The 13646-nt window shown below is 35.0% G+C and overlaps 2 protein-coding genes and 1 long non-coding RNA gene across 4 annotated transcripts in view; 1 reads left to right on the plus strand and 2 right to left on the minus strand.

Moving 5' to 3' along the window:
- The window catches only part of LOC135215315 (piwi-like protein Siwi), a 360399-nt gene that overhangs the window by 288761 nt on the left and 57992 nt on the right, over positions 1-13646 (plus strand). The gene's annotated exons all lie outside the window — the stretch shown is intronic.
- Positions 1-13646, minus strand: part of LOC135215579 (piwi-like protein Siwi) — a 327956-nt gene that overhangs the window by 155711 nt on the left and 158599 nt on the right. The gene's annotated exons all lie outside the window — the stretch shown is intronic.
- On the minus strand, positions 1753-3223 carry LOC135215139 (uncharacterized). 2 transcript variants are annotated; one of them, XR_010314598.1, is made up of 4 exons: positions 3151-3223; positions 2910-3049; positions 2685-2767; positions 2421-2564 (listed from the first exon to the last, which is right to left on the minus strand). It is a non-coding gene; the product is annotated as an uncharacterized LOC135215139 (long non-coding RNA). The 2 variants fall into 2 exon arrangements; XR_010314599.1 differs by lacking the exons at positions 2421-2564; positions 2685-2767 and adding an exon at positions 1753-1834.

Here is a 13646-nt window from a genome sequence, read left to right on the forward strand (position 1 = left end):
AACATTAGCCTTAAAAATATATGTAGTATACATTCTACTGTACATATGTAGCTGACCAGCCTATGGATTACAGATAGAAGCATACATATGCGTGCTCATGTGGGCCTCTTTTCTTCATAACACATGTTAATATATTACACTGAACCTTCATCTGACGTTTAGGCTTCTTTTCCCATAAGAGTAAAAGAATCGGGGCTTTTGGATGCCACATAATTAACTCGTTTGTATGGGTACAATTTAAAGAACGCGGTGAACACAACTTCAATAACAACGTAAAACGTGGGCAGGCCAGTGTTGCCAAATGGGAATGGCAATTTCTTGCTAGAATTTGCTCCATAAAGTGCTAAAAAAATTCACATCATACACAACAACGCCACCCAGCCAATTTCAACCGACTGCTCTCTTTCGATTCAAACATGTTTCTAACATACACAGTGTACTTGTACATTACGTTATATGATTCCTAATAATTTCGAAACCTATTCTGTTCAATTCTTGATAATGTTTTTGCAATATTTTGTTTCTTTTTCTTACATGATATATCAAACATAGTAGAATAAAAGAAATATTAAACTTAACATTACAAAGTTTTGATGTCAAAATATGTGTGCTAGATGGAGTTGAAAACAAATGCAAGTTTTCCTGCCAGATGCTGGATTGAAAATTTTCTTGCTAATTACCTCAAGAAAATGAAATTAGCATTAAAAATGCAAAATTGGTAACACTGGACCCAACAGATCCGTGTTAGTAGTACAAATGATAGTTATTGTATCATTAAAAATATCAAAATAAACACGTAGCCTAAAAGGAAAACTTTATTTTGTTTGTTTCATCGTGCCACAAACCCCTGACAATGCAGAGTACATATGCTCATTCTAAACTATTATTTACTACCAGAATAACAATGATGTGTATTGACAACGAAGGTTATGTATATTCCCAAACATTATTACTACAGGCAGTCCCCGGGTTACGACGGGGGTTCCGTTCTTGAGGCGCGTCGTAAGCCGAAAATCGTCGTAAGCCGGAACGACACTTGGAAATATGCCTTAAACTAATAAAAACTTAGAGATCTTACCTGTGTGACATGCAAGTATTGCATGATGTGTAGTGTGGTTATTTCAATGCCAAAGGATGGTTCTTGAAGGTATATATTCTTGAATATACTCTTGTGACACTATAAAGCACAATCTTGAAGTATTACCAAGTCCTTAGTTGACTTTAATATACACTAATACACTTGATCCTTAGGTTAGATTATACACTATACACTATTACACTGTACTAATCCTTTGGTAGTACATCCTGGAGTACACTAAAATCCCAGTCTGGTAGCTCTGGAAGGTAAAAGTATAACACAATTAGTACAAAATACTACACAAAGTCCTGAATGCAATATGTAAATTATAGATATCAAGAGTAAAAGAGTTAATGTATGTTAATTAATTCCTTACTTTTAGTTATAATTCCTTACTTTGAGTTATATCAAGAGTAAAAAAGTTAATGTATGTGAATTAATTCCTTACTTTTAGTTTAAATTTGTCATTCAATGTAACCCTGGATGCACACAGTCTTGTGTGGCCCCAAAGCCTACATCATTCAGGGGGTTCTGGAATGTACAAAAAATAATTATGTCAGTAAGTACTATGCATAGTAAGTTACATACAGTAATATGCACCATACAGTGGTTTAATATCACATATATAACATGTACTATAAAACTTAGTAATGTATGTTAATTAATTCCTTACTTTTAGTTTAAATTTGTCGTTCAACGTAACCCTGGATGCACAAAGTCGTATGTGGCCCCATAGCCTACATCATTCAGGGGGTTCTGGAATGTACAAAAAATAATTTTGTCAGTAAGTACTCTATGCATAGTAAGTTACATACAGTAATATGCACCATACAGTGGTTTAATATCAACTGGTATGCATGTTGTAAATGATTGGTCTACACCCCCTGTTCAGCAGGGAGTGGAGATTTTACCAACCTTGCAAAGTTACCAGTTATGTATGTACTATAATTCCATGAGGGACCTTGATCACTTATCCCATGTGAGAGATCTTGGTCACTTTTTTTTTTAGAATAAAACTTACTTAATGTATGTTAATTACTACTATGTATAATTCTATCTTTAGTACTGTAGTAGTTTACTGTTGTCGTGCTATGTTATGTAGTAGTAACCCTGGACAAAGTTTTATGTGGCCCCATAGCCTGCATCATGGAGGGGGTCCTGGTTTTCTGGAATTTACCAAAAAAGTATCAAAGTTAAGTCATGTATGTATGTTTAGTAAGTTACATACAGTAACCATACGTACAGTGGTTTATAACATGTATGTACATAATCAAACATGGTTGGAAATTCCTGTAAAAAAAAAGTTATGTACGTATGTAATACTACCTTACTGTTCATACTTTGTTACACTACATGTTACATTTGATACGTATACTTTCCTGAAGGGTTTTTTCCATCCAAAAATGGTGCTTCTACTTGTAGTTATCCCTTGATGACACTTGTAATTTGTTAGTAACAACCTGGAGTTGTGTGAAAAATGTTGGTTCTGGAAGGAAAAAGTAACAAAATTAGTGTACAAAATATACGCTACAGAAAGTCGTGAATGCAATATGTACTGTAGATATATCAAGAGTACTAAAAGAGTTAATGTATGTTAATTCCTTACTTTTAGTTTAAAGTTGTCGTTCAATGTAACCCTGGATGGACAAAGTCTTATGTGGCCCCATAGCCTACATCATTCAGGGGACTCTGGAATGTACAAAAAATAATTTTGTCAGTAAGTCCTCTATGCAGAGTAAGTTACATACAGTAATATGCACCATACAGTGGTTTAATATCGCATATAACATGTAGTATAAAACTTAATTTAGAAATTCCTTACATAACTTACCAACTTTTAGTGAGTCTCAAAGCTGTTACCTAGGTTGTGGGAGATGGAGGTGGAGGTGTAGAGCATTCATGATAAGGATGCATTCCAAACCTAACTTCAGTGTGCTTTATCACAGATAACAGGCTAGGATGATGGGCAGTCTCGAATGAAGAATTAATATTAAAGGACAGTATGTAACCACTTAGGTGTACAAAATTTATTGTACGTATGCAAACATTAAACACAACTGAGAATTCCTTACCTTCAGCAAAATGAAGACATGTAGGCTATGTAGAGGTCTGGTTTATGTAAGTCACAGGTGCATGCCAGTCTGAAATGATAATGTAATACATATGATTATAGTATGTATGTTACATACATAACATGGTTATTACATATTTAATAATAAAACATTAATAAAAAAAAATGTCCTTACCAAATTCTAGTAGTTGGCTTGCTTACTGGGATGGGCATATGGTAGATGAGTGGGTGGCTGGGCTATGGAGTGGGATGGGCAGGTGCTTGGGAGTCTGGAATGATAAAAAATATATAAAATGATAGTTACTACTGTAACTACTGCACATGTTATTACTGTTTGACATATGTAGTGTGTAATACATATGTACAATATAAAAAATGAAGAATTCTTTTACCTGAAGGAATGGGAGAGGTGATACTACTCGTTACTACTGTAACTACTGCACATGTTATTACTGTTTGACATATGTAGTGTGTAATACGTATGTACAATATAAAAAATGAAGAATTCTTTTACCTGAAGGAATGGGAGAGGTGATACTACTCGTATCAACTGATAAGGGAACATCTAGATCTGGAAAGAATGATAGGGTACATAAATATATAAGGTGGATGTAACTGTAGCATATGTACACTTTTAATAAAATTTCTATTAGCAATTTATAAAACATTTTATACAAATTTGTTAAGGATTCCTTACCTGATGAATAGGGCGAGGCATCAAAACCATGGAAAGGCTCAGGGTCATCTGGGTCGCTGTCACTATCAAAGGGGTCTGAAATGAAAAAAAAAAATAATAAGGTTATGCAGCATCAAACACATTGTACCACTATGTAAGTTAGTGTACGTATGTATGTAGGGTGTAAACAATTTCCAACATGAAAATGAGAAAAATTAAATTGCTTACCTGATTGTACACGTACAGGTGACGGCTGCTACAGAGGGTCCAGGTACAGGGGGATCTGGAACTGGTCACAAGGTAGTACAGGGAGATCTGGAACTGTCACAGGTAGTACAGGGAGATCTGGAACTGTCACAGGTAGTACAGGGGGATCTGGAACTGTCACCACTTCTGCAATAAAATTACAAATGATGAAAATTAATGAAGTTACAATTTACTCTTACATTTAGTTGTTACATTTCCTGGACTGCACACTTCTCTTCGTCTGCTTCTCCTTCAGGGTCTCCTTGTAGAAAGTTACTAAGTCTAACATTCCACGTTTTATTTTGTCAAACCTGGCAACGTTAGGGTCTTCTGCCTCAAAAGTAGCCAAGGCTCTCTCCAGATGAGTAAAACCCTCTGACAAGCCTTTCACAGTTAATGACCTGGCTTTTGGCTCTGGTGCCGCCGCCTCTTCCTCAATCATTTGCTGTTCAAGTTCAAGTAAGTCCTCTGCAGACAATTCCTCTCCATGGGAAGCCAGCAGCTCTGTTACATCATCAGGTTCAAGATCTAGTTTCAGCCTCTTGCTTAGCCCTACGATCTTCCTCGTCACAGTCTCGACGTCTTCTGCCTGGTCAAAGCCTTCAAAACTGTGCACAAACTGTGGACACAGTTTCTTCCAGGCCCCATATAAAGTGGTCGTCTTCACCTCGTCCCAAGCACTTGCAATATTTTTCACTGCATCAGCAATGTTGTAGCCCTTCCAGAATTGCTTCAGTGTCAACTCCTTGTTAGCTTCCATGGCCCTCAAAGCAAAACGTATGGTTCTTCTAAGGTAGTAAGCCTTGAAATTAGCTATTACTCCCTGGTCCATTGGCTGTATCAGCGATGTGGTATTGGGTGGGAGGTACACCACCTTCACATTAGGGTGCATGTCGCTCAAATTTGAAGGGTGACCAGGGGCATTGTCCGGGACTAAGAGGGCCTTAAAAGGCAGATCCTTCGAAGTCAAATACCGTTCCACTGCTGGCACGAAATGGTCATTAAACCAATCTTCGAAGACCATCAAGGTAACCCAAGCCTTCTTATTTGATTTCCAAATCACAGGGAGTTGACTCTTGAAAATGCCCTTGAATGCTCTGGGATTCTCGGCCAAATACACCAGCAAGGGCTTCAGTTTCAAATCGCCACTTGCATTGGCCCCAAACAGCAAAGTCATCGCTCCTTTCCAGCTTTATTGGGGCCAGGTTTTGCTGGAAACTTCTCCTCCTTGGAAAGGTACGTTCGATTTGGCATTCTTTTCCAAAATAATCCAGTCTCATCCACATTAAAGACTTGGTCAGCCGTGAAACCTCCCTCCTTAATTATCTCAGCCAAACTACTTGGAAAACTACCTGCTGCTTTGCTATCAGCACTAGCTGCTTCACCTTGCAGCTTCACATTATGCAAATTTGCACGAGCCTTAAAACGGTTAAACCAACCTCTACTCGCGGTAAATTCACCACCAGCACTGCCTTCGCCAAACTTTTTCACTACTGCCTCATGCAGCGCTCTAGCCTTCTCCTGGATCACACTTAAGCTCACCGGAACACGTCGCTGGTTCTGGTCCTCCAGCCAGATCATCAGGAGCTTCTCCATTTCAACAATGCTCTGGCTACATTGCTTCTAGTTTATCATCGTTGACTTCATCGGTGCAGCATCCTTAACGTGCTTCAGAATACGTTCCTAGTCTTTCACAATGGTTACCACCGTGGTCCTGCTCAAGCCTAAAGAACGGCCTATTTCGGTGTTAGTTTCTCCCTTCTCCGAACGCTTCACTACGTCATATTTTACCTCCATCGTGATGACCTTCCTCTTCTTGGATGAACTATCATCGGAGGAAGTACTTTGGCGTTTAGGAGCCATTGTTAATTTGCGAAAATGGCAAGGAAAATCGGCACTGTCTTAGCACACAACCGACTGAACTTCAGGCAGACACGCGATTGAAGTTGCGTCCTTTGGTATTGTTATGCTTAGCGTCCTCGACCGTCCGAGGTCGTTGTTCGGTCAATTTACCATACAGTTTAATAGCGTTAATTAATTTATGCGCCTCTGCTCAAAAACTAGTTCTGTGTACGAGGTATCGTTAAAAAGCAGAACAAAACGTCGTAACCTTGGAATTTGCTTTGTAATCTAACCAGAAACTTAGTTTTTTTAATTATGTACTGGAAACAAGCAATGATTTTTTCATTATTTGCGCTTTTGGACTTTTAAACTGCGCATCCCAAGCTAGTGTATTCATTCGCCCACAAACTAGTTCGCATATGCGGCGTCACTAAAAAAAATTTTAAAAATACGAAAAAAAAAGTGTCGAAAATCATCATAACCTCAAAATTTTTGTTGTAATGTAACCAAAAACATATTTTTATTATATACTGTGCTAAACTATAAAGGATTTTTATCATAGCATGCGTTTTTTAAAAGCATCGTTAACTCGGAGTGTCGGAAGCGTCAGCGTCGTAACCTCGGAAGAAGCGTCGTAACCCAGGACGGATTTTCCATTGAATATTTAAGAAAAAGCGTCGTAACCTCGGAACGTCGTAAGCCGGAACCGTCGTAAGCCGAGGACCGCCTGTATCATGACTAGTACTATTACAATTTCGAAAGATAATCTTGCTGTGAACGCGACCATAATTTGATTTTCATATACGTACGTACATTTTGTCAGCTGGCTGGCTTTGCATAGATAAAAACTTAATTTCACTGATGAAATTATTCCACGAATAGCCTTTTTATTATGTAGATACGACAATAATATAGAAGGATGTGGCGATAATAGAGAGAGAGAGAGATCCATTACATGAAGAATGAGTAAAAATGTATTTTATTTTAACCTTTGGAAGCCACCATTGAATATCGGCAGTGAGAACTTAAACACAACTTGGTAAACGCTTGATAGTTATGGCAGATGATGTCAGCAATCAGCTGTTTCTCTATAGAGAGAGAGACAGACAGACAGACTGTTGCCTGATTTGGTTGTAACATTGACAGATATCCATCAGCAAAAGTTGAATAATAGTTGTGTATTGAGAATAATGATAATTTGAATAAAACTATTGTTTTACTGTGTCTGATCATATTGCAATATTGCATGTATTATTACCATATTATAGTATTATGATTTGAACATAGCGATCTACCATTTGCATTCTGGTTTTGTTTACATTCTTAAAATAATCAACTGATGTCGTTTTACCAATATGATCACCGTTTTTAGTTGCCGAATGGAACTTGATTTAGAGATATGCCTATAATATAGAAGGTGAGAATGGTTTTGTTACCTTTGTCAGTTAATATCATGTGAATCTGTTCATGTAATGTATACATATACAGGCGACCCGCGGTTAACGGCGCAATCACTCAACGACGAATTGGTTTTATGGCGGTCGTCAAAAATATTCATTAAAAAAATAAGGCATTTTAAAAGGTATCTTTACGGCACAATTTTCAGTTAACAGCGCCGCTAGCACCGTTGTCTAATGAGTTCATACATTTGTAGAAATGCCATTCAGACCTTGAAGGTTATGCAAATTATATTAACAAATTTTATGGGGAGTTATTACGTAGGTATTAGGGTAAAATATATGCCTCCGACGCTATTCTATGCCAAAAATATAGAGTTCATGTCTGTTTAAAATGTGTATGAAAATGTATTACGTGAAAGGTATTTTTATTTCTTGAACAGAAATGATACAAAGGCAGCTTTTGAAACTGCCCCTCACGTTATCAAATACGATGTTTTCATGTTCTTTCTTGTGAGCCGTTGCCTGCCGCTCTTCCGAAAATATCGATTTAAAAAAAGTGCAAATTAGCGATCGATGTGTCGATTTTATAAATGTTTATGCTTTTATGTTTAAAATGAGTATGAAAATGTATTACGAATAGGGTATTTTTATTTCTGTGCAGAAATATGATAAAAAGGCAGCTTTTGAAACTGCCCCTCAAGTTATCGACTACGATTTTTTTTTCAAGTTCGTTCTCGTATGCCGCCGTCTGCCGCTCTTCCGAAAACATGAAGTTAAAAAGAGTGCAAATTTAGTGATCGATGTGTTGATTTTTTAAATGTTAATGCTTTTATGTTTAAAATGTGTATGAAAATATATTACGTAAAGGTATTTTCATTTTTGTACAGAAATAAGATACAAATTAAGGCAGCCTTTGTAACTACGCTCCACGTTGTCAGGGGATGTTTTTTCATTCGTTCTTGTCCGCCAGTTCCGAAAAATGCAGTTATTTTATTAATTATGCATCTTTTCCATAAATCCTTTAAAAATTTATACATTATTTCATTGTATCCAAGAATATTGTATGTATTCTCATATTGTATTTTAAAATACTGCGGCAGATTTAAGCCAGTATTCCGTGGAGCGGCTAATGTTGTGGCTTGAAATCGGCTGATGAATACGAGTTTGTTTCACCATAACGCAATTCTGAGCGAATGCTCTTTCTTCTAGTTAGCATAAACGAATATCTAGATACTGGACTTTTATGAGTTATTTTTCCTTAGACAGCGTATTTTTAGGTGGAAATATTTATTGAAAGTCTCGTTGTGAATGTGAACTACTTTTTTTTTCGTTAACAGATTACGTTGGCGGCATGTTTATTGCGTAAAAAATTACGCGATTCCGTTCGCAATTCTCCTTTATATCATCGTAATACGAACTTTACGTTATTTATCTTATATCAGCGTGAAACCAACAGTAAAATGTGTTTTTTCAAGCACAGTAGTTTTGATTAAAATGATTTTATCCCAATTTTATCTATGGTTGTGTTTGATGGCATACGTTTACTGCAGTTTTATCCTTGTTGCCGATGTACGATAATAGTCATTAGCAGCTTGAACAGTTTTCTCAGCTTCAGTTATAACTAGGTTTAAATTTATCAGTATATTTCCCGATTGATCTTTAATCTATATTGATCTTTGATCTATAGCGAATAAAGTTATTACATTAAGATATCTCAGTTCTATTCTATACATAACGCCATTTATAACAACTACGGTAATGTTGTACTGTAGTACGATGATTGAAATACAAGCCAGACGGATGTTATCCAGTTCGGTTGTACTTAGAAAAAAAAAAAAAAAAAAAAAAAAAAAAAGTTTTCTCATTCGGTTGTTCATGGCTGTACACGTTCACGCAACAAGTATAACGTTAAAACCATACTTTCATCATTCTCTTTTGCTGTTATTGAACTTATGTAACTAGAAGATGGATAAAGTTAGGCCATTGTAATTTGATCTCTCTTAAAATCGGACTATCGTAAGACTAATGATCGTAACTTGAACACTACAGCTACCTGTACACTGTATAAACTTTATTATATCTTTACATACTCTAGACATCCAAAGGATTAAAGCTAGGCTTTTTTTAACTTAGCAGTATATATTTACAATGCTATAATGTAATGTACAGTACTACTGTACAGTAAATTCTATAGTACAGTAAATTCTATAGTACTATACTGCATAAATATAATTTTACTTTTTGCACCGTTGTGGGATTACGGCACCTTTGATTGGTCTAGGGTTTCGAAAGAAGGTGTGCGGTGGCCGTAGGCTTTAAATCGCTTAGCGTCAATAATCGCTTTGCGTCGGCGGACAGGAACGGAACCCCTGCCGCTAACCGAGGGCCGCCTGTACCTTGAATAGGCTATTTATTATAAAGATATGCCAATAATATATAATGTGAGAATAGTTTTATTACCGTTATTGTCAGTTACTTTCATAATGTAAGTTGTTTCATGTATGTTGGTGATTATCGGACTGCAGCCGAGGCTTTACCTACCGATAAACATCACATATGCAACACATTTGTCCCGCGATGCAGCAATTCATACCAGCGATATAGCATGAGAAGTGGTCCAAGAAAAAACCAGTGCACTAATTAGTAATTACGTGATTGCTGATCGGCGATTAGCGATGCCCCACTGTACATGCTTACAAGTACATCAGGCATGATAATACATTATATTAAGAAACTGTAAGGACACTTACTTTGAAATAAATTAAAACTATGATAAAAGAATTTGACTTTTTTTAATATAACTGCTGTTAACCCTTCAACGCTGAGCCGGTATTTCTGAAAGTGTCTCTCGTATGCTGGTGGTGTTCGGGAGTGAGCGCCGTAGCAGGAAAAAAGTAGTTTAAAAAAATCACAGCACGCTTATTTTTCAAGATTAAGAGTTCTTTTTTGCTCCTTTTTTTTTGCTCCTTTTTTTGTCATTGCCTGAAGTTTAGTATGCAACCATCAGAAATGAAAAAATATAATTATCATATATAAATATTGGAATATGACAGTGTGGAAAAAAAAAATTCATATATAATTTATACAAATCGCACTGTAAGCAAAACAAAGCTAATGAGTTAATTTATTTTTCGTTGTATTGTATACTAAATTACAATGATTTTGGTGTATAACAAATTGTAAAACGATCAAAGCAACACACACAATATATCACTATGATGCATGAATTCGTATCGAGCGGGCGTAAAAAAAAAAAAAAAAAAGTTTTCAAAAATTCACCATAAATCTAAATATTGTGCTAGAGACTTCCCGTTTCTTTGCAAAATGAAGGTAATTGATTGAATATTAGTAGACTGTAAGTGTTGTGACTTACAATTGCAGTTTTTGACCATTTAGGTAGAGTTAAAGTTGACCGAAGGTCGAAGTTTTTCTATTTATCGCTATTTATACGAAAATATTTCAAAACTGATAAAAGCTACAACCCTGAGTTAATTTTTATTGTATTCTACATGAAATTGTGCACATTTTCATATAAACTTTATGTAACAGCTAATATAAAACTGCAAACATTACGACAATCTGACTAAAGAATTTCAGATTTTTTCGGAAGAGTTACCGCACGGACGCAAGGAAAGTTTTTTCAAAAATTCACCATAAATTGAAATATTGTGCTAGAGACTTCCAATTTGTTGCAAAATGAAGGTAAATGTTTGAATATTACTAGAATGTAAAAGAGAGTGCTTACAATTACGTTTTTTTTTACCATTTCGGTTGAGTCAAAGTTGACAGAAGTTTGAAAATTTGGCACATCGTTATTTATATAAAAATATTTCAAAACTGGTAAAAGCTACAACCATGGGTTGTTTATTGTTGTATTCTACATAAAATTGCGCACATTTTCATATATAAAACTGTATGTAACTGCTAATATAAAACTGTGTAAACATTACGACAATCTGATGAAAGAATTTCTGATTTTTTCGGCAGTTACCGCACGGACATAGTGAGAAAGCTTTTCTTAAAAAATTCACCATAAATCAAAATATTGTGCTAGAGACTTCCAATTTGTTGCAAAATGAAGGTAAATTTTGAATATTACTAGAATTATAAGTTTTAGCTTACAATTGCGTTTTTCGACCACTTCGGTTGAGTCAAAAGTTGACGGTAAGTTGAAATTTTGGCACTTATCGTTATTGATATGAAAATTTTTCAAAACTGATAAAAGCTTCAACCATGGGTTGTTTTTTTGTTGTATTCTACATGAAATTGCGCACATCTTCATACATAAAACTCTATGTAACAGTTAAAATAAAATGGTGCAAACATTACGACAATCTGAATAAAGAATTTCTAATTTTTTCAGAAGTTACCGCACGGACGTAGGGAAAGTTTTTTTTTAAAAATTCACCATAAATCTAAATATTGTGCGAGAGACTTCTAATTTGTTGCAAAATGAAGGCAAATGTTTGAATATTACTAGTATGTAAAAGTTTTAGCTTACAATTGTGTTTTTCAACCATTTTGGTAGTCAAAGTTGACTGAAGGTTGAAATTTTGGCACATCTTTATTCATATGAAAATATTTCAAAACTGATAAAAGCTTCAATGGAAATTTATTTATTTATTTATTTATTTATTTATTTATATATATATTTTTTTTTGTATTTTACATGAAATTGCGCACATTTTCATAAAACTTTAGGTAATGGCTTATATAAAAATTTTTTTTTTTTTGTATTTTACATGAAATTGCGCACATTTTCATAAAACTTTAGGTAATGGCTTATATAAAAGTGGAAACGTTACAACAATCTGACGAAAGAATTTCAGATTTTTTTGACAGTTACAGCACGGACGTAAGGAAAAGGTTTTTTTTTCAAAAATTCACCATAGATTGAAATATTGTGCTAGACTTCCAATTTGTTGCAAAATGAAGGTAAATGATTGAATATTATTAGAATGTAAGAGTTTTAGCTTACTATTGTGTTTTTTGACCATTTCAATCGAGTCAAAGTTGACCGTAGGTTGAAATTTGGCACTTAGCGTGATTTTTAGGAAAATATTTCAAAACTGATAAAAGCTACAACCATGGGTTATTTTTGTTGTATTCTACATGAAATTGCGCACGTTTTCATATATAAAACTGTAATTGCTAATATAAAACGGTGCAAAAATTATGACAAAGCAACTAAATAATTTCTGAGATGTCGCTGATGATTTTTAGTGCAAGAAGAAGAAATTCGCTACATGCCCGCCCAGGTAATACTTGTAAACAAAACAACAGCTTGATCCGTGAACTCCCAGCATCCCTCAAGGCGCGTGATTCAAAATTTTTTGACAAGTAGGCCTATAACTATTTTTCTGTGAATATTTAAAAAAACATTTTAGCGTCAACGTGTTTTACGTCAATTAACCCTTAAACGGTGACGCGGTATTCTAAAAATAGTCTCCCGCATGCCGGTGGCGTTAGCGAGTGAGCGCCGAAACTGAAAAAATGTTTTTCAAAAAATCACAGCACGCTTAGTGTTCAAGATTAAGAGTTTATTTTGGGCTCCTTTTTTTGTCATTGCCTGAAGTTTAGTCAACCATCAGAAATGAAAAAAATATAATTATGTATAAATATTGGGATATATGGCATCGCGAAAAAAAGTCATAATTGTATACCAATCGTGCTGTGAGCAAAAAGGTTAAAGCTAATTAATTAATTTTTTGTTGTTGTATTGTACACTAAATTGCGATCATTTTGGTATATAAAACATTGTAAAACGATTAAGGCAACACAGAAAATATTATCACAGAATGATGCATGAATTCGTAACGCGCTGAGCTTAAAAAAAAGCTGTTTTTAAAAATTCACCATAAATCGAAATACTGTGCTAGGTACTTTCCGTATGTTGCAAAATGAGGTAATTGGTTGAATATTACTAGAGTTAAGTGTTGTAGCTTATAATTGTAGTTTTCGACCATTTCGGTCGAGTTGAAGTTGACCAAAGGACAAATTTTTCTATTTATCGTTATTTATATGAAAATATTTCAAAACTGATAAAAGCTACAACCGTGGGTTGTTTGTTGTTGTATTCCACATAAAATTGTGCATTTTTTCATATATAAAATTCTATGTAAAGGCTAATTTAAAATGGTGCAAACATACGACAATAGGGCGAAAAAATGTATGATTTTTTTGGAAGTTACCACGCGGACATAAGGAAAAAGTTTATTTCATAAATTCACCATAAATTGAAATATTGTGCTAGAGACTTCCAATTTGTTGCAATATAAAGGTAAATTATTGAATATTACTAGAATGTAATAGTTTTAGCTTTCAATTGCGTTT

This window comes from Macrobrachium nipponense, chromosome 5, assembly GCF_015104395.2.
Source record: "Macrobrachium nipponense isolate FS-2020 chromosome 5, ASM1510439v2, whole genome shotgun sequence".
Lineage (NCBI taxonomy): Eukaryota > Metazoa > Arthropoda > Malacostraca > Decapoda > Palaemonidae > Macrobrachium > Macrobrachium nipponense.